Source organism: Kogia breviceps, chromosome 16, assembly GCF_026419965.1.
Source record: "Kogia breviceps isolate mKogBre1 chromosome 16, mKogBre1 haplotype 1, whole genome shotgun sequence".
Classification (NCBI taxonomy): Eukaryota; Metazoa; Chordata; class Mammalia; order Artiodactyla; family Physeteridae; genus Kogia; species Kogia breviceps.
Window position 1 is genome coordinate 16,990,087 of NC_081325.1, and position 20,667 is coordinate 17,010,753.

At 42.8% G+C, this 20,667-nt stretch overlaps 1 long non-coding RNA gene across 1 annotated transcript in view; it reads left to right on the top strand.

Annotated features, from left to right (window-relative positions):
- LOC136792799 (uncharacterized) overlaps window positions 1-20,037 on the top strand; it is a 54,114-nt gene extending 34,077 nt beyond the window's left edge. Inside the window, exons 2-3 of the long non-coding RNA XR_010837234.1 lie at window positions 19,545-19,591; window positions 19,799-20,037. This is a non-coding gene — a long non-coding RNA (uncharacterized lncRNA). The remainder of the gene's footprint in view (window positions 1-19,544; window positions 19,592-19,798) is intronic.
- The last annotated feature ends 630 nt before the right edge of the window (window positions 20,038-20,667 follow it).

Consider the following 20,667-nt stretch of genomic DNA (forward strand, 5'->3'; position numbering starts at 1 on the left):
ACAACTCTGAATAGTCCTTTGGAACCATGGTGTGTAAAGAGGGAGAGCTGTCTGTTAGGTGCAGGCAGCACCTTTAGTCTAGCCTGCATGATGTAGTCCAGCCTCTGGATGGATAAAGCTTGAGGCAGTGGAGGGAGATGGGGAGGGCAGCAGTGGGGGCTGGGAGGCAGAAGGGGAGGGGGAGGTGCCGATTCAAGCAAACCAAACTCACAGAAGACTGATTGATAAACAGAAATGCCCTCTGTTCATTAACCCTATAGACCACAAGAAGACCAAGTGGACCATTGTTACTTCACGGCATCACTCTCCAGTCCAAGTTTCCCGAGGTCTTCCCTGTCTCTCCATCTCTTAGCGTGGGCATTTCTGTGGGCGGCTGGGAGGTAATAGTAATCTAACTGTGGCTGTCACCTGCACAGGTTCTGAGTCCCATGGCCTTAGTTTCAATCCGGGCCTGGCCCTTTGCCAGCCGTATAACCTCAAGTGGTTATTTAACTTCTCTCTTCCTGTGAAAATGGGAACGATAACAGTACCTGCTTCAGCAAGCCATTGTAAAGATTAAATGAACTAATTCATGTTGAACATTTAGCACTGTGCCTAGTACATGTAGAACACTCCAAAAATGTTAGCCATTAGTATTAAGGCTACCCCTGTCTACTTCTGTTGATTTGTAGTTGTTTCTGCTCATAGAGAACACACTATTTTTAACTCTTTGCCCAAATTAAGGAAAGGGAAAGAGGAAGTTAAATGAGAGACCAGCTTGACTCGATGGTGAAAAGTCTGAGATGAATTCAGTGTTTCAAAGAAATGCAATTGTATTGCTTTCAAATTTGAATTACAACCCTAAATGACACGGAGAATAAGGAAATAAATAAGGTAAAAATGTTTTGCCTTTCTTTTATTTATTTATTTATTTTAATTGAAGTACAACTGATTTATGATGTTGTGTTAGTTTCAGGTATATGGCAAAGTGTTTCAGTTATACATACATATGTATCTATTTTTTTTTTCAGATGCTTTTCCCTTATAGGTGATTGAAGTAAAGTTTTAAAAGGTGAAATAAGTAAAAAAGAGGGAACTTAATGTAACAATGCAGTGTGTAGTAAACAAGTATTTCTGGAGTGTCCAGTATGTACCCATCTAGTCTTCTTCTTTTTAGCCTTCCCTTTCTTAAATCGATTTGCAACACAGCAGCCAAAGTAATCTTTTAAGGACTTAAGTCAGACCATGTCACTTTCTGTTCAAAATCTTCCAAAGGCTCCCACCTCATTCACAGTAAAAGGAAACATCTTCACAATGCCCTCCAAGGCCTTATATAATCTGCTCACCCCAACCCTCCTTAACTTAAGTAGGGTTGAGTAGGGTTAACCCTACTCAAGAGGTTAACTTATGACTTAATCCCTTCACACCCTCTGGCCTACTCACTCTGCACAGGGCACATGGGACTCTTTGCTGTCCCTTAACTATGCCAGGTACTCCTGCCTCAGGGCCTTTGCACTGGTAGTTCCTTCTGCATGGAGTCCTCTGCTTCAAAGTCAGGTTTCCTTTACGACCTTACAAAAACACCACCTTTCCCGACCCTCCTACTTAAAACTGTAACTTCTTCCCCATCTCTACCACTCTCTAATCGCCTTCCCTGCTCTGTTCTCTTTATAGTGTTCCTCTATATATTTATTGATGTCTTTTGTTTATAATCAATCTCACTCGCCTTCCCTTTGATATAAATTCCACAGGACAGGGATTTTTGTATGTTTTGTTTATTGCTACATCATTAATCCTTAACTTAGTGATAGCACTATTAGCTGAATGGATAAATGGTCATCTCATATGTCATCTCATTTATATCTTTTGGTGAAGGTCTGGTTTTCATAATAATATATCACTAAAAGATAGCCATTATTATAATTAAGTATTTTTATATTCAACAATTGCTGTTTCCTGAAATTAAAAATGGACTGAAGGTATCTTTAAGCTCTTGAAGCTGGAATTTGAAAAACACTGTTTATTTTAAAGTGTGGATGTCCTTTAAAAGCATCTTATGTAAGACTGAAATTCAGAGGAAGAAGCTATTTTTAACTTCTTACTCAATATGAATGACACATATCACTTCTGAATTAAAAGAAATTATGAATTTTCACATAAATTTAAGTTGGCCTTTTCTAATTTTAGTATCAATTCTCTAACCCTTAAATATGATTTTTAGATTTGTCCAAACGGTGCATGACAGCAGAAGTGTGGGCCTGGATGTCCCTGCTTCTGCTTTGCTGGAGATAAGGCCTGCCTACTGAATTTCTGGTTTCCATTACAGCTGATGACATGAAAGAAATGCTTGTAAGAACAAATGTTTGATTCCAGGCTGTAGCCTAATGTAATAGTGTACTTGAAAAAGAAAAGTTGATGATTCATTCCAAAACCCCTGGGGAGGGAGGGGTGGTTGTAAACAAATTGGAAAGGGGCAAGAAAACCTAATATGAAACCATTGCAGCAATCTTCAACAACAACCAAAAAAGTCTTGTCTAAACTTGATCAAATGCTGGGTTTTTTTCCAGAATAATTTTAACTGAGGAAAGGATGTTTGATTCAAAACCCTTTTCCCTCTGCTCTGATTTGGGGAGGGGGAGGTGGTAACCGTATTAACTTTTGATAATTTCAGATAATATGAAGTATTTGGATGTAAGATTACCCTGAGGTTTTCATCATTGTGGTTTTTCTCAAACCGTTACATGCGATTGTAATGTTTTTATGGGCCAGAACCCTAGGCAAATTTGTATGGAAGAAGGAAGAGACATTTTTTTAAAAATAGAAACCAAGACTGAAGACACATCAGACATCTAAGTAGGTGGAGTAGACAGCTGCCATGGGCGAGACCCCAAAACCCCTCCCACCGCTTGCTTGTTGATGCCTGAAACTTTGAAAACCAGGAATTCATTTTCTTGGATCAAGACTTCATCTATTAAAATACAACCCTACTCAGGACCACACGATAAACTCTCTGGGCCTTATTTACACTGATGATAACGTCCTCACTGATTCCAGATCCAACAGGCTTTTCCAACTGGGTGGAGAGAAAGCAAAGGCATCCTGGCTCTTTGGAGATGAGGCTGAATGTGTGATGGCGGGGAGGGGGCAGCGCCTCCCTTGGAGGAAAACACGGAAGATCACCAAGAGGTGAAGAAGCACAGAAAAGGGGTTTAGAGACTTTTCCCTCTGTGGGAACCATTTTTAGCCCATCCTTCCTTCCCTGAATACCAGAGGAAGGGAAGGTCGACATGGGGACATGGTGTGAAGAAATCAGGGACACTTGAGTCTCCGGAAACCTCACCACCGCCAGGATTATCACAGCAGTTAATCCTTCAGTATGAGCCCAGACGACTTGCTTACCTTAAATGATAATTTTAAAAGGTACTCTATAAAATACTTCTGACGTGGGGGAATTCACCTCTCCCACAATTTGTTGTTGTTGTTTTCATTATTTTATTTATTTACTTATTTATTTTTTGGCAGGGCCACACAGCATGTGAGATCTTAGTTCCTCAACCAGGGTTGGCACCCGTGCCCCCTCCAGTGGAAGCGCAGAGTCTTAACCACTGGACCTCCAGGGAGGTCCCTCTCCCACTGTTTTGTTTTGTTTGCGGTACGCAGGCCTCTCAGTGTTGTGGCCTCTCCCGTTGCGGAGCGCAGGCTCCGGACGCACAGGCTCAGCGGCCACGGCTGACGGGCCCAGCCGCTCCGCGGCACGTGGGATCTTCCTGGACCGGGTCACGAACCCGTGTCCCCTGCATGGGCAGGCGGACTCTCAACCACTGCGCCACCAGGGAAGCCCGAGTGCACTGTTTTTTAAAGGAGTAAAATAGATGCTGCTGTGTAAAAATGACCCCAGGCTTGTGGTCACCTGTCTGGCTTTTCCAATTAGTGTTTCTGGCTGCATGGTCACCACTGAGATAACAGTGATTTTCTATTTTCATTTCTCACCATTTAACTTAGTTATTTCATTTCATGTAACTTTCAGAACAATTTAGTACCTAGGAAGGGTCAAAAGGAGCTTTTATAAAGTTTGCCTTATTATGTCATTTTCATTTTTATTAACATTTTTATTGAAGTAGAGTTCATCTACAATGTTATATTAGTTTCAGGTGTACGGCATAGTGATTCTGTATTTTTGCAGATTATACCCCATTATAAATTATTACAAGATAATGTCCATAATTCCCTGTGCTGTACAATATATCCTTGTTGCTTATCTATTTTATACCCAGTAGTTTTTATCTGTTAATCCCATACTCCAAATTTGTCTCTCTCTCCCTCTCCTTCCCTTTGGTAAACACAAGTTTGTTTTCTATGTCTGTGAGTCTGTTTCTGTTTAGCTATTATGCCATTTTGAAGTCATAATTTGTACTCTAGTACATATCTTTGCTTCTTAAAGCTATGGCACGACTGTTCAAAAAGAGTCCTCTTATCGTGGAAAGATTACCAGGTTTCTTCACCCTCATTAGTTTCTCACCACACATTGCACGTATATTACATAGAAGATCCTGGGCTGGGTGCTGAGGCCACAGAGCTGCAATCCACCTTCTTGACCTCTGTTTACTTAGACTAGTCAGCAGAGGAGACAGACAAATCACCATCTGCTAAGAACACAAAAGTTTGCACAGGGGCTGGGGAGGTTTCCTCGCCCATCCTGGAATGTCAGGAAAGTTTTCTGTGGGGGATGTAATTAATGTCTGAGCTGAGAGTTTTAAGGATATGAATAATGGTGGGAATTAAGCAGGTGAAGAAGTGGCGGAGGAATGCTCCAGGAAGAGGGAACAACATAGCAAAGAAAGAGTGGAGAGAAAATTCTACCTTCCTATCTGTCTTCTCCTCTCTAGGGCGAGGCCGAATTCTTACTCATCACTGCATCTCTGGTGTCTGTGCGGCATATCATAAGTATTCATGAATATTTGTTGAACTTAAATGAACTGAACTGCAAAGTCTTTATTGCTGGCAATAGGATTGTGGCCAAAATAGTTCCTGTTCTCGTGGTGCATATGTTCTAGACAGGCATTACTATGAGTTAACATTTACTAAGCATTTCCTACCTGCCAAGTACTGTCCAAGAGCTTTATGTATTCACTCATGCAATATTCACAAAGAGACTTTAAATAGGTATAATAATATTATCCCAATGTTACCGTTGAGGACGCAGAGGAGTTAAGAAACTTGTCCAAGCTTACCCAGCTTGTGGGTGGTGGAGCTGGAATTCAAAGCTGGAAGATCATGGCTTCCAGAGTGAGTCTTAAACTCTACAGTTAGCATTTCAAGAATTTTTAAATGCCTTTTCAGTCTTCTTTTTGGAAAACGAAATAAAAAGAAGTTCTAAATGTCCATTCTCCTTCCATTCCTTTGCTCTTTATTGACCGAAGACTTAATTATTTGGCATAAACATGTAAGAAGAGTGGACAGTTTGAAAAGCAAGAATAGGTTTAAAATGAAAGGTAATATGGTCTTTAAAAAAAAAGTAAAGAGGGGATAACGGTCATATCAGATATCAAAATGCATTTAGAATTATAGTGATTAAAATATAGGCATGGTGACTATAGTTAATAGTGCTCTACTGTATATTCAAAAGTTGCTAAGAGAGTAGATCTTAAAAGTTCTCATCACAAGAAAAAGAATTTGGGCCTTCCCTGGTGCTTCCAATGCAGAGGGTGTGGGTTTGATCCCTGGTCAGGGAACTAAGATCCCACATGCCGAGGGGCGTGGCCCCCAAAAAAGGGCAAGAATTTGTAACTACGTGTGGTGATGGATAACTAAACTTATTGTGGTGATTGTTTTGCAATATATATAAATATTGAATCATGAGATTCTACACCTGAAACGATTATAATGTATGTCAATTATATCCCAATTTAAAAAAACAAGAAAGAAAATAATATCTATTTAGTGTAAGCACAGATTTGGGCCCTTCTGCTGCCATTTTCCTCCTCTCCCAGACCCAAGGATTGGTAGGAAAAACAAGAAGGAATTCCCATTTAGGCAAAAGGAATCATAAACAAATAAATACAAAGTCTGCAGCTGCCCCCATTCACTCAGTATTTCCCAATTATAAACCAGCTGCCCTCACTGAGAGGGAGTTGGATGCCATCTTAAGAAAATTACTGACAAACGGATTTTTTAATATATAGTGAGAACTTTAAAATTTTGTATAAATGAAATAAACACTTTTTTTTGTGGTACGCGGGTCTCTCACTGCCGTGGCCCCTCCCGTTGCGGAGCACAGGCTCCGGACGCGCAGGCTCAGCGGCCATGGCTCACGGGCCCAGCCACTCCGGGGCATGTGGGATCCTCCCGGACCGGGACACGAACCCGCATCCCCTGCGTTGTCAGGCGGACTCTCAACCACTGCGCCACCAGGGAAGCCCTGAAATAAACACATTTTTAATTATTTGATTTGAGCATTAAATTTCATGGATATATAGTGTGTATTTCACCAAACTGGCAACTGAGAAGTATTAAATATAAAACTCTTGGGACTTCCCTGGTGGTCCAGTGGTAAAGAATCCACCTTCCAATGCAGGGGACGTGGGTTCAATCCCTGGTCGGGGAACTAAGATCCCACATGCCACAGGGCAACTAAGCCCATGCGCCACAACTACTGAGCCTGAGTGCTGCAAACTACAGAGCCCACACACTACAGAGCCCACGTGCCACAGCTAGAGAAGAAAACCCGCTCTCCACAACTAGAGAGGAGCCCACGCGCTGCAGCTAAAACCATCCCGCCTGCCCCGCATGCTGCAACGAAGACCTGACGCAGTCAAAAATAAAGATAGATAAATAAATAAATAAAAATCAATGTTTTTTAAAAAAACCAAACCTCTTGAATGCCATATTAACTTGCCTGATTCTGAGAAAGAGGTTCTAGAATGGAAGTCCCTCATAGTCCTCTACCAAACTTGTCCTGATATTTTAAAATTATAAATTTAATATAAAAGTTATCAGTTAAAAACAGATTAAGTAAAATAAATGTAGGTAACTTTACTACCCAATGGCCATATTCCTCCCACTTAAGGACTCTAAGCTGAGCATTACGTTATTTAGAAAGTTATCCTAACAAGGAAAGACAACTGCTGGCTGCCTTATGAAGGACAGATTGGAAAGGGACAAAGCTGGAGTCAGGGGAACAGTCCAGGTTGGAGATGATGGAGCAGTAATTGAGGAACTGGAGAGAAAGAGAGAAATTCAAGAGATTTTTTAAAGTCTTGATAGGATTTTACTAACTGAGAATAGAAGACAAAAAGAGAGGATTTGAATGAAGGAGCTGAGGATCAGACTCAGACGTCTGGCTTGTGTGCTTGGGTGGATCATCAGACAAAATAAGAGCCCAGGAGGAGCAGGTATTGGGGAGTGGAGGCGGGGGGGGGGGAGATGAGGACTTTGAATTGGGACATGTTGAATTCGATGTGTCCGTGTGACCCACAAGTAGAAATGTCCATTAGGGAGTTACTGTCCTAGGGCCCAGAAGAGCTCTGGGATGCCTGGGATATCTAGGCAGATAATTTAGGGAACTATCAGATTGTAGGTGGAATTGGAAGTATGAGTTAGTCAGGATCACCAAGGGAGAGTGTGAATGAAATGAAGAGGAAGGGTGAGGATTGAGCCCTAGAGAATATAAGCATTTAAAGGGTTAGGAGCTGTAGACCAAGAAGAAATTCTCAGGGGTAAGCAGGAAACCAGGAGAAAGTGATGTCCCAGTTACCAAAGAAGACGAGGGGACTTCAGAAAGAAATGTGGTCAATGGTCAATGACACAGAGACAGCGTGTATATCAAAGACTAAGAATTTTATATTGGATTGGGTGATACAGATGTCACATCTGCCGTCTGTGGGGGTAGCTTCCCAATTCAAGTGGGGTTGGAAGCCAGACTGAAGTGGGTAAAGTAGTGAACCAGAGGGTAGTAAAGAGGCAGTGATGGTTCCATAGACTGATCTTTGCAGAAGGTTGTCTGTGAATGGAAAGAGAGTTTGTGTAGAAGATAGAAGCCCTTTTTTTCTCCTTAAAGATGAAAAGCTTGAGCTTTTTCATAGGCTAAGGGAAGAAAGCAGTAGGGAGGGAGAGATGGAGGATACAGCATAAAATGGATACATGAAAGGCTAAAACATTAAAGGAGATAAGAAAAGTTGGTATCCTGAGCAGCTTTGAGTAAGTGGTTAAATACTCTCTCAGATGAGATGGAAGGAGGGAAGGACAGGTGTAAATGAAGAGAAGGGCGGAAGAAGGGCAAGGGGTTGAGGGAGTTCCCATATGATGATGATTTCCGGGGAGGGGTCATGAGGAGAGTGGTAAAGATTTAGAAACACTGTTTAGAAATGTAGGTTTGAGGTGGTTGGCTGTTTAAGGTCACATAGGATGACTGCACAGCAGTACAGAGGATTTTTCTGTGGTTGGGGGTCACAAACTTATAGTTGCGCTGATTTGCAATGGATAATACTGATTGCCTAGTTACAGGGGCACGTAAGATCAGACTGGAATTCCAACCAGATTGATACAGGCAGAGGAGTTATAGTCTTTAAAGCCTCTAGGTAAGGCAGACAGTTGTCTAAGGTCATATAACCAATAGGAGCAGAGCTAGATTTGAGCATAAAATTGACTAGCTTGATAATCTTAGCTGAACTGGGAGCCTAGGGTGCTGAGTAGGTCAACTATATTGACAGGGAAACTGCCTAGGTCCGTGACAGACCTTGGAATGAAGACAGAGCCTAAGATCCAGATGCCAAAGTTCTTGATGAATGTTGCATGGTTAAACACTTAATGAATATCTACTGTATTACTGTTGAGTTAGGCTTTCAACAGTCAAACATCACTTTTATTCAATCATGTTAAAGTTTCTTTTAAAGGTTGTTTTGTTTTGTTTTGTTTTGTTTTGCGGTATGCGGGCCTCTTACTGTTGTGGCCTCTCCCGTTGCAGAGCACAGGCTCCGGACGCGCAGGCTCAGCAGCCATGGCTCACGGGCCCAGCCGCTCTGCGGCATGTGGGATCCTCCCGGACCCGGGCACAAACCCGTATCCCCTGCGTTGTCAGGCGGACTCTCAACCACTGCGCCACCAGGGAAGCCCTAAAGTATTATTTTTGTTTTGCAAATTAAAATATATCTATAGAGAAGCTAGAGGGAGACATAATTTAAAAATTAAATGTAATGTGAATTAAAAGAATGGGATGCCACTACACACCTATTAGAATGGCCACAATCCAAAACACTGACAACACCAAGTGCTGGCAAAGATGTGGAGCAACAGGAACTCTTATACGTTGCTGGTTGGAATGCCAAATGGTACAGCCACTTTTGGAAGACAGTTCGGCAGTTTCTTATAAAAATAAACATATTCTTACCATACGATCCAGTATTTGGCTCCTTGGTATTTACCCAAAGGAGATGAAAACTTATGTCCACACAAAAACCTGAATGGGGATGTTTATAGCAGCTTTACTTATAATTGCCAAAACTTGGAAGCAACCAAGATGTCCTTCAGTAGGTGAATGGATAAATAAACTGTGGTCCATCCAGACAAGGGAATCTTATTCAGTGCTAAAAAGAAATGAACTATCAAGTCATGAAAAAATATGGAGGGATCTTAAGTGCATATTACTGAGAAGACAACATACTATATGATCCCAACTATATAACATTCTGGAAAAGGCAAAACTATGGAGACGGTGGAAGGATCAGCAGTTGTCAAGGGCTGGTGGGGGGTGGGGGTGGTACACGGGAGAGAGGAAAAGATGAATAGGTGGAGCACAAAGGACTTTTAGGCCAGTGAAAATAGTCTGTATGACACTATGATAATGGATACATGTCATTAGACATTTGTCCAAACTCACAGAATGTACAACATCAAGAATGAGCCTTAAGGTAAACTACAGACTGGGTGATTATGATGTGTCAGTGTGAGCTCATCAGTTGTAACAAATGTTCCACTCTGGTGGAGGATGTTGATAATGGGGGAGGCTCTGCATGTGTTGGGTAGGGGGTATGTGGGAAATCACTGTACCTTCCTCTGAATTTTGCTGTGAACCTAAAATTGCTCTAAAAGGTAAAGTATTTAAAAAACTTAACTGGATCGCCTATCATTTTGAAAACTAATGTTTTCCTCTTTACATACAACCCTATGGATGTACGGGATTGGGAGTAAGGGTGGTAGAAAATAAATAAAGCAGGCAGCAAACTGTGAATGAATAGGCTTGGGGTAGAATATAAGCGTGGGGAAATATGCAAAGATAGATGCAAGTTTTTAAGTGTTTCTTTCCTTACATGTAGCAGTTTTATTCAATGGAGAATGAGGTAGAGAAACTTCTCCAAAGCTTTTGATAAAAGTCTGCACACACCTCCCACGTGGTAGTAGGTTAAAAGCAAAGTGCTACTAGGATGGTAGGTTGCCACAGTTGATGACGTCAGGTGGTAGGTGATCCAGGCCACTTTCCTATGTGGATGAGAAAAATTACATGCACAGAGAATGTGATTGTTTTCCAGGGTCAACTGGGTAACCAGACGGTATTGCCAAAAAGCTAGGCCTTTTTGGCCAATGATAGGTGTTCCAGGGCAGGTTATAGTTTCTCCCACTGTGCATGGAGTCACTTTAGAAGAAATAGAACCACACCTCCCCATGTCTCCCCACATCTCATCATACCTGACCACACCTCCCCATGTCTCTCCACGTCTCACCATACCTGACCACACCTCCCCATGTCTCCCCACATCTCACCATACCTGACCACACCTCACCACGCCTCCCTGCACCTCATCTCATGATAGCTCACTATGCTCACCTCTCCCCACACCGCCAGGAGAAGGCTGCCTCATGCTGAGATGGGCACTTGGAAGTGAGTTCAGCAGCACTCAGGCAAGCTGTGGAGCCAAGAGGCAGGAAGAGAATGGAAGCAACCCCAGTAACAGCAGTCAAATGCGGGCACAGAGTACACCCTAATAGGAAAAGATGCAGGACAACGGGTATGCCAGAGGGAGGGACCAAAAAAGCAGGACGGATAAAACAGGAAAGGAAGGGGAGGGGAAAATAAAGAAACAAAGTGAATTTGTAAAAAAACTTTACCCTAAGGTCAAGAACGCCTTGGTGCTAGCGGCAGGAACTGACACCCTGCCTCTCTCGGTGGGTGTTTACATTCTCTTAAGGCACCAACCAAGAAGGATAGAGTTACTGCAAGTACTGCAATGGCTTTAATGATACCTACGTCAAAGAAGTAATCTAAGAGGATAAAATGAAAAACAAAGGACTTGGGACTTTAAGTAGTGGAGTCATATATTTTAACTAGTTGGATATATTTCATTTAATAAGTTGGTTATAATTCTTTCCCTATTATATTTATTAAGTTGTTTTTAAGGAGTCTCGTTTCCTTTTAAAACTTTTCCACTGAAGACTATTAACACATTGTTGCTTGATTCTGAAATATCTGACTCCGGATGGATTCTACAAACCCTCCTTGCGATCATTGATCTGGTTCCAGATGGCGAGGAGATGATTGAGTGGATTTACCTGTGCTCCTGGAAACCTGGGCAGGGAGAAGAATGGAATGAAAGCTGCTGAATTAAACTCAGAACAGGGATGATTTACAAGAGTATCTTCTGTTGTGGAATAGATACATGGGGGAAAATCTATTTTGTGTTGTCAAACAAATTAGTAATTGAAACTGATTGCTGGTCCTTGATTTTTTTTTTGTTTTTTTGTTTTTTTTTTTTGAGGTACGCGGGCCTCTCACTGTTGTGGCCTCTCCGGTTGCGGAGCACAGGCTCCGGACACGCAGGCTCAGCGGCCATGGCTCACGGGCCCAGCCGCTCCGCGGCACGTGGGATCTTCCCGGACCGGGGCACGAACCCGCGTCCCCTGCATCGACAGGCGGACTCTCAACCACTGCGCCACCAGGGAAGCCCAAAGTCACTGATTTTTGATTCCTCTTTCTTTTCAGTTGATATTAGTTATAATTTTTAGAAGAGCAATCAAGATTGAGTGCTTACTGTGACAGTTATCTTAGACTTTTAGAGAGATGTTACTTTGGAAATCTAGTCGAGATTTCCTTTAAAAGCAACCCTTTTAAAGGAAGTCGAGAGAGGGGACTCCCTGTGGTGGCAGGAGCGGGACCAAAACCTGGGCATCCTGATTTCATTATATCAACATTTGATGCTGCTGTGGCTGGGTCCCCCTGCAAAAAAAAAAAAACAGGCTCTGAGACAGATCTGCATGCAAGAAATATATTGGGAATATATTAGGCATATACTGGGCCGTGCCCTGGGGACTAGCACAGAGTAGGGCAGAGAGAGGAGTGACTTAAAATGCAAAGGTAAGTGGTTCCCCAGGTTGTCTGGAGCTGGGATGGTCCTTCTGAGTTCTCCTGCCTCAAGGCCAGGGCCTGGAGCCTCTAATACTTGCTCTCTAATCAACCAGTCATTGGATCAATGCTGTGTTCAGAGAGCGAGCATGACCTTGGGGGGATGGCAGTCTTTGGTTGAGGGCAATTCTTGGAGAAGTACTTCGCTGAAGGCTGGGGGTCACCACCACTCCCAGAATCTGGGGAATATACTGAAGAAGAGCACACCCCAGAACTCACCATGAAACCCTAGGGCTTCCCGGGTGGTGCAGTGGTTGAGTCCGCCTGCCAGTGCAGGGGACACGGGTTCGTGCCCCGGTCCGGGAAGATCCCACATGCCGCGGAGCGGCCGGGCCCGTGAGCCACAACTACTGAGCCTGCGCATCTGGAGCCTGTGCTCCGCAACGGGAGAGGCCGCGACAGTGAGAGGCCCGCGCACCGCGATGAAGAGTGGCCCCGCTCGTCGCAACTGGAGAAAGCCCACGCACAGAAACGAAGACCCAACGCAGCCAAAAATAAATAAATTAATTTTAAAAAAACGAAACCCAACACTAGCTTGGTAAAGATGCTTTCACGTACGTCCACTTGACCTCCCCCACTGGTCAACAAGACCCCTATTGATAGACCCCTGATTTAAATCGGGCTCAAAAGAAGCATAACATGGATCATACTGCTGTGACGCCAACAGGAGCTCAATAATATATACTGAAAGACAAAAATCAAAGAAATTATCATATTAACTGCAGTTTGAAGAGGGCAACTTATATAATGACATTTTTTTTTTTCCTGCATGAAAGCTATACTTTGAAATTAGGAAAATAGTTTATCATATTAAATACATCATAATCTTGCTATTAGAAAATCTCTTTGCTTTTTGATTGGCTGTTAACCTACAGGATTTGGTGAGGAGTGGAGAAAAGAAATTAGAAACCAACATGTTATGTTCAGATAAAAGAACATGAGGGTGAGCCTGAAGATATAACTTTCATGAAAGGCTTCCCTGTTGTTCTAATTAATTGCACAGAAGCCTGAGAGGGAAGACCCTGTGAATTTCTAAGTTAGCCTGATATCCTTTTTCATTTGGATTACCAAGGGTGATAAGTGAATAAATCAATCTCCCCTGCGCATACACTTAAAAATGCTAAACTTTTAATCTCCCTAATAGTTTCTTTTTTCATTAAGAAATAGGATTAAAGAAAATCTACACATTTAAAGTAGGATGAAGACTTGAAGTCAGAAGGCTATGACATGAAAATATGAGACATGCTTGTCACATTAAAAACGTGGGTTTGGGGCTTCCCTGGTGGCGCAGTAGTTGAGTCCGCCTGCCGATGCAGGGGACGCGGGTTCGGGCCCCGGTCCGGGAGGATCCCACGTGCCGCGGATCGGCTGGGCCCGTAAGCCATGGCCGCTGAGCCTGCGCGTCCGGAGCCTGTGCTCCGCAGTAGGAGAGGCCACAACAGTGAGAGGCCCGCGTACTGAAAAAATAATAATAATAATAATAATGTGGGTTTGTATTGAATAGCTCAGGTGTTCTGCTCCCATCTGGAAGATCATTGGTGCCAAAGCTATGTTTAGTGTACATATATACCACTGTTGGTGGGCACAAGATAACTTTGATCTAAGGAAAAGAGATCTCCAGGTTTTAAATAGGGCTCCAAACCAGAAGCAGCCTTCAAGAATAACAGTAACAACAGAAGAATCCAAACATCTCAAATAGCATTGAAAACTGTAATGAAAGGCTTTTTGTGTCACGGAAGCATCCCCTTGGCAGGCCCAGCTGCAGCTGTTGGGGAATATTCTAAAATGGCAGATGTGACAAAGTGTGGTGGTACCCCTTTTCCAGAGGGCAGGACATCTTGTCTCAGTTACAGGCTCAGGGGTGAATGGGGTAAAGCAAGAGGCTGCCTCTTCTGCTTGAATCATGACTTCTCAAAATGCCAAACGATCAACCAGTTGAAGCTTCAGCTGAGTTTTCATTTTTGAGGATGTTATATACAGAAAAAAAATTATTTGGATACATTAAGTCAGAGCTCAAGACAATTTTCATAGAATTTTATAATTTGTTTTTTCTTTCATGAATAGTTTGTTAAACAATGTGTGATGCAAAGAAAAGGCAGTGCCTTCCCAAGCAGCACTATATGAGGTCGGGCAGAACATGATGAGCTGGAGGGACCTTTGCTGGAATTCCAGAACCAGTGGAATTTCAGAAGTGGATTACCATTGTTAGCGTGTGCTCTAGCGATGCTGAAATTAGGCAAATAAATACCCTTACCCCATGTTCCCAAACCACCACCTTTACCCTCATTGTGAAATCACATTCAGAATTTTCTTGCTTCCATTCTCCTGAATGAGAGTTGCCTTCACCCTGGTCCTCAATGTCCTTCCTGTATCACAAGCATGTCCACATAAAAACAGAACTATTCATGATTTGTTACCTCACAGTCAAAGGAACCACATGATTATCTTGTCTACAAGTTATTATGGTGTCATGTAGATAGATGGAGCACGCTCAGATTCCCTTCCCTGCCCCCCCCCAATAAAACCCCCAAATCCTTTAAAAATAAATAAGAAACCTTTTAAAAAAAGAATTCTGCCGGGGGACTGTCTACTTGGCTCTGCTACTTTGGAAACCTAGACCTTGATTCAAATTTATTGCCCACCTTGGCCAGGTATGTGTGTAGCGTGTATATATATATATATAAAATAATACCAGAGGGGTTTGAGGGGTTTGTGAACTTGGAACTTTATAAAGACCACAGCAAGTTTTGTTGACAGTGAAATTATTTCTCTGGAATTAGAACAAGTTTGTATAGAAATAGATAATTTGCTTTGTATCAATGCTTCTTTTTCCCAAAACGAATTAAAAGGTTTCTGATATCATTCTCCAGATCTTTTTAGTGAGGTCTCTTAGGATGACTTTTTTTTTTTTTTAAGTTTGTTTGCCAAACCTCACATATGTGGTGAAAGCCTTCAATCAACAGCATCTTCAACAGCTCTCAAGTTGTGTGGGGACCTGACCACAGGTCTCTAGACCGGCCTCCTTCCTTTGCCTACCAGTCTGGGGACTCTTCCTGGTCTCCACTTTTATTGTAATCTGGTTCTTGCTCTCTGTCCACCGCTTTGAATCTGATCCCTGAAACTGCCCGAGACTTTATTTCCTTTTTTCTGTCCCCCACTGCTACGGTTCCTCCTCCCACACCCAGCTCTTTATCTCTATACCCTAATCAAAGTCATACTGGATTCTCCACTTGCAAGAAAGATATTCTCTTAGGTTATGGGTTAATGACCAGTGTATCGCATGCCTTTTGATAGTGGGAAGGTATGATTCACATATCTCATGGTGCTCTGATCTGGGTGGGTCTCAACTACTGTCTATATCATTAAACCTTGGCCAATACTGAGAAAAAAGGTTTTCAAGAACCCTGTAGAGGAGTGTATGGACCACATCCCGTTAGCCAAAGGATCTCTGTGCAAAGCAATGTGACATAAATTTAGGGGTAGAAGAGGCTGTCTCCCTACTGAGTCAATAAAAGATTTTCCAGGGTGTCCCAAGAGGGAGTACTTTCTTACTCTGTTTGCCCTTATAGTCACAGTTGACTTCTCCGGGGGGTAGGGGACCGTTATCCACAAAGACCTCTGTATGTATCAATACATCAGACAAGATGCTAATTTATCCTGACCAAGCCCACCTTAACAATCCTGATATCTACTATTTCATTTTATTTGTTTCTCTACCTGTTTAGGGGATGCCGTTTAAATTCATCCAAGTCCAGACTTCCCTGGTGGCGCAGTGGTTAAGAATCCGCCTGCCAATGCAGGGGACACGGGTTCAAGCCCTGGTCTGGGTAGATCCCACATGCCGCGGAGCAACTAAGCCCGTGCGCCACAACTACTGAGCCTGCGCTCTAGAGCCCGTGAGCCACAACTATTGAGACCGTGAGCCACAACTACTGAAGCCCGTGTGCCTAGAGCCCGTGCTCTGCAACAAGAGAAGCCACCGCAATGAGAAGCCCACGCACCGCCACAAGGAGTAGCCCCCCCCCGCTCGCTGCAAGTAGAGAAAGCCCACGCACAGCAATGAAGACCCAACACAGCCAAAAATATATAAATAAATTAATTTTAAAAGAAAGAGTAAAGGAACTTAAAAAAAAAATTCATCCAAGTCCACATTTACCCATATACTATCCCTTCTCCGCAGAATATTGAATAGTGTATTTGAAGAGCATTCCTTTACTTCTGTCTGGTACATCTACTGCCCCACCACAAAATTCACATATGATTCCATCTGCCACCTTATTCCATCAAAGCTGTGGCTTCGACTCCTGCCACTTTCCTACATGCTCAGCTCTGAGCTCCTGCACATAAACTAGGACAAAAAATTTGCTCCATTATTCTGCACACTTGCTCACATCCATCTAGTCTGTCCTCTGTTGAAGACCCTTTACTTTTTGCCCTGTTCTTGCTTTCCATCGACTTCCTTGAACTTGACTATCAAACTGTTTCTTGCTCCCCACATCTGACCTTACCCAGGACTTCCTTCACCTTTGCTCTGTGTCCCATGGTTCCAGGGGGAAACCTATCTTGATGCATTTAATGCTTTAGACTGAACTACTCATTCCCTTTGCAAATGCTATTTCTTCTGCCTAGAACACTCTCCTGTCATTGTTTTCCTGGAGAATGTGAGTATATGTAACCTCCTAACCCAACCATATTAATTACTGCCCATTCTGAGCTAACTCTATACCTTGAAATTACTTCTAGTGGTTACCACACTTCATAAAAATTTTTTGTTTATATGTCTGCTTCTCCACTGTACTTGGTTTTCTTGACATCGGGACCTTTGTCATTTCCGAGCCCCAATTTCTTGCACAGTGCTTAGAACATAATAGGCCTTCATTCATTTACTCATTCTTTTTTTTTTTAACTATTTTAAAAAATTAATTAATTGATTAATTTGATTGTGCCAGGTCTTAGTTGCAGCAGGCGGGCTCCTCAGTTGTGGCATGCAAACTCATAGTTGAAGCATGTATGTGGGGTCTAGTTCCCTGACCAGAGATGGAAGCCTGGTCCCCTTATCAGGAGGGCGAAGTCCTAACAACTTGGCCACCAGTGAAGTCCCCATTTACTCATTCTTAAGGCAAAATATTAATTGAGTTGAGGACCTATTGTGTTCCTCCTCTCTCGGAGCCTAGAGGAAAGCAGAAGCAGCAAGAGCTGTTTGTTATGTAAATCAAATTGCATTACAACTTGACTTGCTCACCTTTCTTTTCATTTTGTGATCAATCACTGCTCTTCGAGAAACAGCCCGGATGGGAGTCTTAATTTGAATTCTGTGGGTTTTGATTCCTGTGTTTGCTTTGACTCTTTCCTTTCTTTAAAAAAAATTCCAAATGGCCAGTGACAGGCATTTTCCAGTGTACCTGAGGACAGTGATTCAGTCATTTTATCTCAACTTTTGCTTTTTAGCTCTGAAAAACCTATTTGGTCATAATCATCCAGGATTTCTTTTTAAATTACTTTAAAAACTTAAAGTAAATTAAGATTCAGGCATATAGTCATTTTTCCTGTGAATTTGGTTTTCATGTTTTTTAAAAATGTTGTTCTTGGGCTTCCCTGGTGGCGCAGTGGTTGAGAATCCGCCTGCCGATGCAGGAGACACGGGTTCGTGCCCTGGTCCGGGAAGATCCCACGTGCCGCGGAGCGACTGAGCCCGTGAGCCATGGCCGCTGAGCCTGTGCGTCCGGAGCCTGTGCTCCGCAACGGGAGAGGCCACAACAGTGAGAGGCCCGCATACCGCAAAAAAAAAAAAAAAAAAAAAAAAAAAAAAAATGTTGTTCTTGGCAGAGCTGGTTTAGGGGGCAGTCACTGTGGTGTGGTTTTGGGGGAAAAGGGCCTATAGGTTCAAGCACAGTTCAATGTACCTAGCCACAGCCTCCTCTCTCTTCCCCCAGCCCTCAATTTTACTATTACAGCTACCCTGGGTCTAGTCCATGAAGACAGCCACTGTGACATGCCTGGTTCCTCTGATGGGAAAGAAACTGGCCAAGTCCGTTTAGACTCTGATGACAATACCAAGAATTGTTTTATCATAGCTTCTAATCGGGAGGCAAAAGGGGTTGTCTGGGCCTGAGGGAGGGGTGAGTGGAGAGGGGTAATTGTAAATGGGCCTGAGGGTGATGGAAACAATTGAAGTTGTTCAATTATTGGAGTGATGGAAACAATTGAAAACTGACTTACGGTTATAGTTGCACAACTTGGTAATTTACCAAAAAAAAAAAAAAAAATTGAATTTTACACGTGAGATGGGTGAATTATATGACACATAAAATATGCATCAATAAAGATATATTAAAAAGCAAGAGGTACAGCCGTGTTTATAATATGCTACCATTTAAAGGAAAAAGCGGGAAACCAAAAGAAGGGCAAAAGAGGCTGAATCTTTTTTCTTATTATAGATTGTTAATTGATTATTTGCATGAACAGCTTCCGGTATTGAAACAGTGTTCTCTCTTCAGCATTTGTTTTCTATCTAAATTACACTATGGAAAATTATACATTTCTAACTTTCATTATGAAAATTTCGAACATATAAAAATATTTGAGAATAGTATAATAAGCCTACCCATGTACCTATTTCTCAGCTTTAGCAATTTAGCAATCTTGTTTCATTTATTCCCCCACCAACATTTTTCCTGGAATACTTTAAAGCAAATCCCAGATAACATTTTTAACGATAAATTCTTCCATGTATCTACCTACTATATAAGGACTTAAAAATACATAGCTAAGAAACCTAATAAAATGATCTCTTAAATGTTGTATAATAAAAAGTCAATGTTCAAATTCCCCCGATTGTGATGACGCTTTCTCACAGAGAGAAATCCTGACCCAAGCAAGGTCCATCTATTGCATTCAGTTTATATGGTCTTAAGTATTTTTTGTTTGTTTATTCCATAATAGTTCCTTGCCTGCCATTTAACCCCGTATCCTTGATTTAGTAAAAGTTTAAAATTCTAAAAGAAATTCCAAACATCATTAGATGGCTGAATACTTACTTCAGCATGTCTCTGAAAATCGGACTCCTTAGTCCCTTCCCTGGTTACCTAACAAAACTAACGATAATTCCCCAACAAAGTCTAATTTTCCGTTTATGTTAAAATATACCTAATGTTTTTCTGAATGTCTTTTGCAGCATATTTGTGCAAACCAGAACCCAGTTAACACCCACACATATTTCAGGTATGAATTGTCTCTTTTAAGTCTTTTTGATTTAGCAGTTCTGACCTCACCACTTAATAAATTGCTTCTTGAAATGGACTCGTTGCAAACTAAGACAGTTTCTGTGTGACCTAATCCTAAATTCTAAGTGAGTCTCAGATAACGGGCCCCTATTCTGATGAATACAAAGAAAAAATATTCATATCCCTCAAATTCCTATCCCCGCAGAGGTCCCTGGTGTCACTTTCGCTTCCGGAGCCTGCTTGACACTCGCCCTCCAACAATCGACCAATCAGCCTGAAGCACAGCAGGCCACGTGTCGCTCTCGCGCCTGCGTCTGGCCTACAAACCCCGCCTTTTCCTGCCGCAGGAGTGCTCAGCCGTCTTTTAACCTCCTGTGGTACCAGAGGCGATTTTCCTCCGGCCGGGGGGGCAGGAAGTGAGTGCCACTGTCCTCGTGGCCCCTCTCGACGCCTGTTTCTCCGTCAGCTGAGGTCTGGGGAGCGCAGTGTCTTCTGCAGTCCTCGCCTCCATCTTGCGGCCGGGACAGGCCTCTCCGGCTTGTGCAGCGGGCCTTTCTCCCAGCGCCTCTGATTTCTCTTCAGTTCCTCAGCGTTTTTGGAGGCTGTGCTCATCGCCGAGGAGAGCGCTGAGGAAAACGTGAAAACGCCGGTGGGGCCCAGGAGAATTAGAAGAAAGGTGGGAGTTTACTGATGTTTTATCAAAAGAGGCTGAATCTTAATGCAGTGGTGCCCCCCCCCCAATTTTTTTTAGTGGAAGTGGTTACCTCTCTTTATAGTTGTGCTTTCACACTTATTCTGTTCTTCAGTCTAGCCTTAGTGTTGAAATACCAAAAATATGGGCCCTCCAGGGCAGGGGTTGTCTGTGGAGAGAAGAGGCAAAGGTGCCCGTCTTCTCCATGGCTGGAGCCTTTGGGGGCTGACTCTCCCCTAAGAGGCCTTGACTTGTGCGTGGAGCCGTGTTACAGGCAAATCTGCTTTCATGTGTGACCCAGCTACAGCTCCATGTGTCACAGTGAATGGGAAGGCGTGGGATTGTGCTGGGGTTATCAGGTGGACAGCATTCCAGTAAGGCCA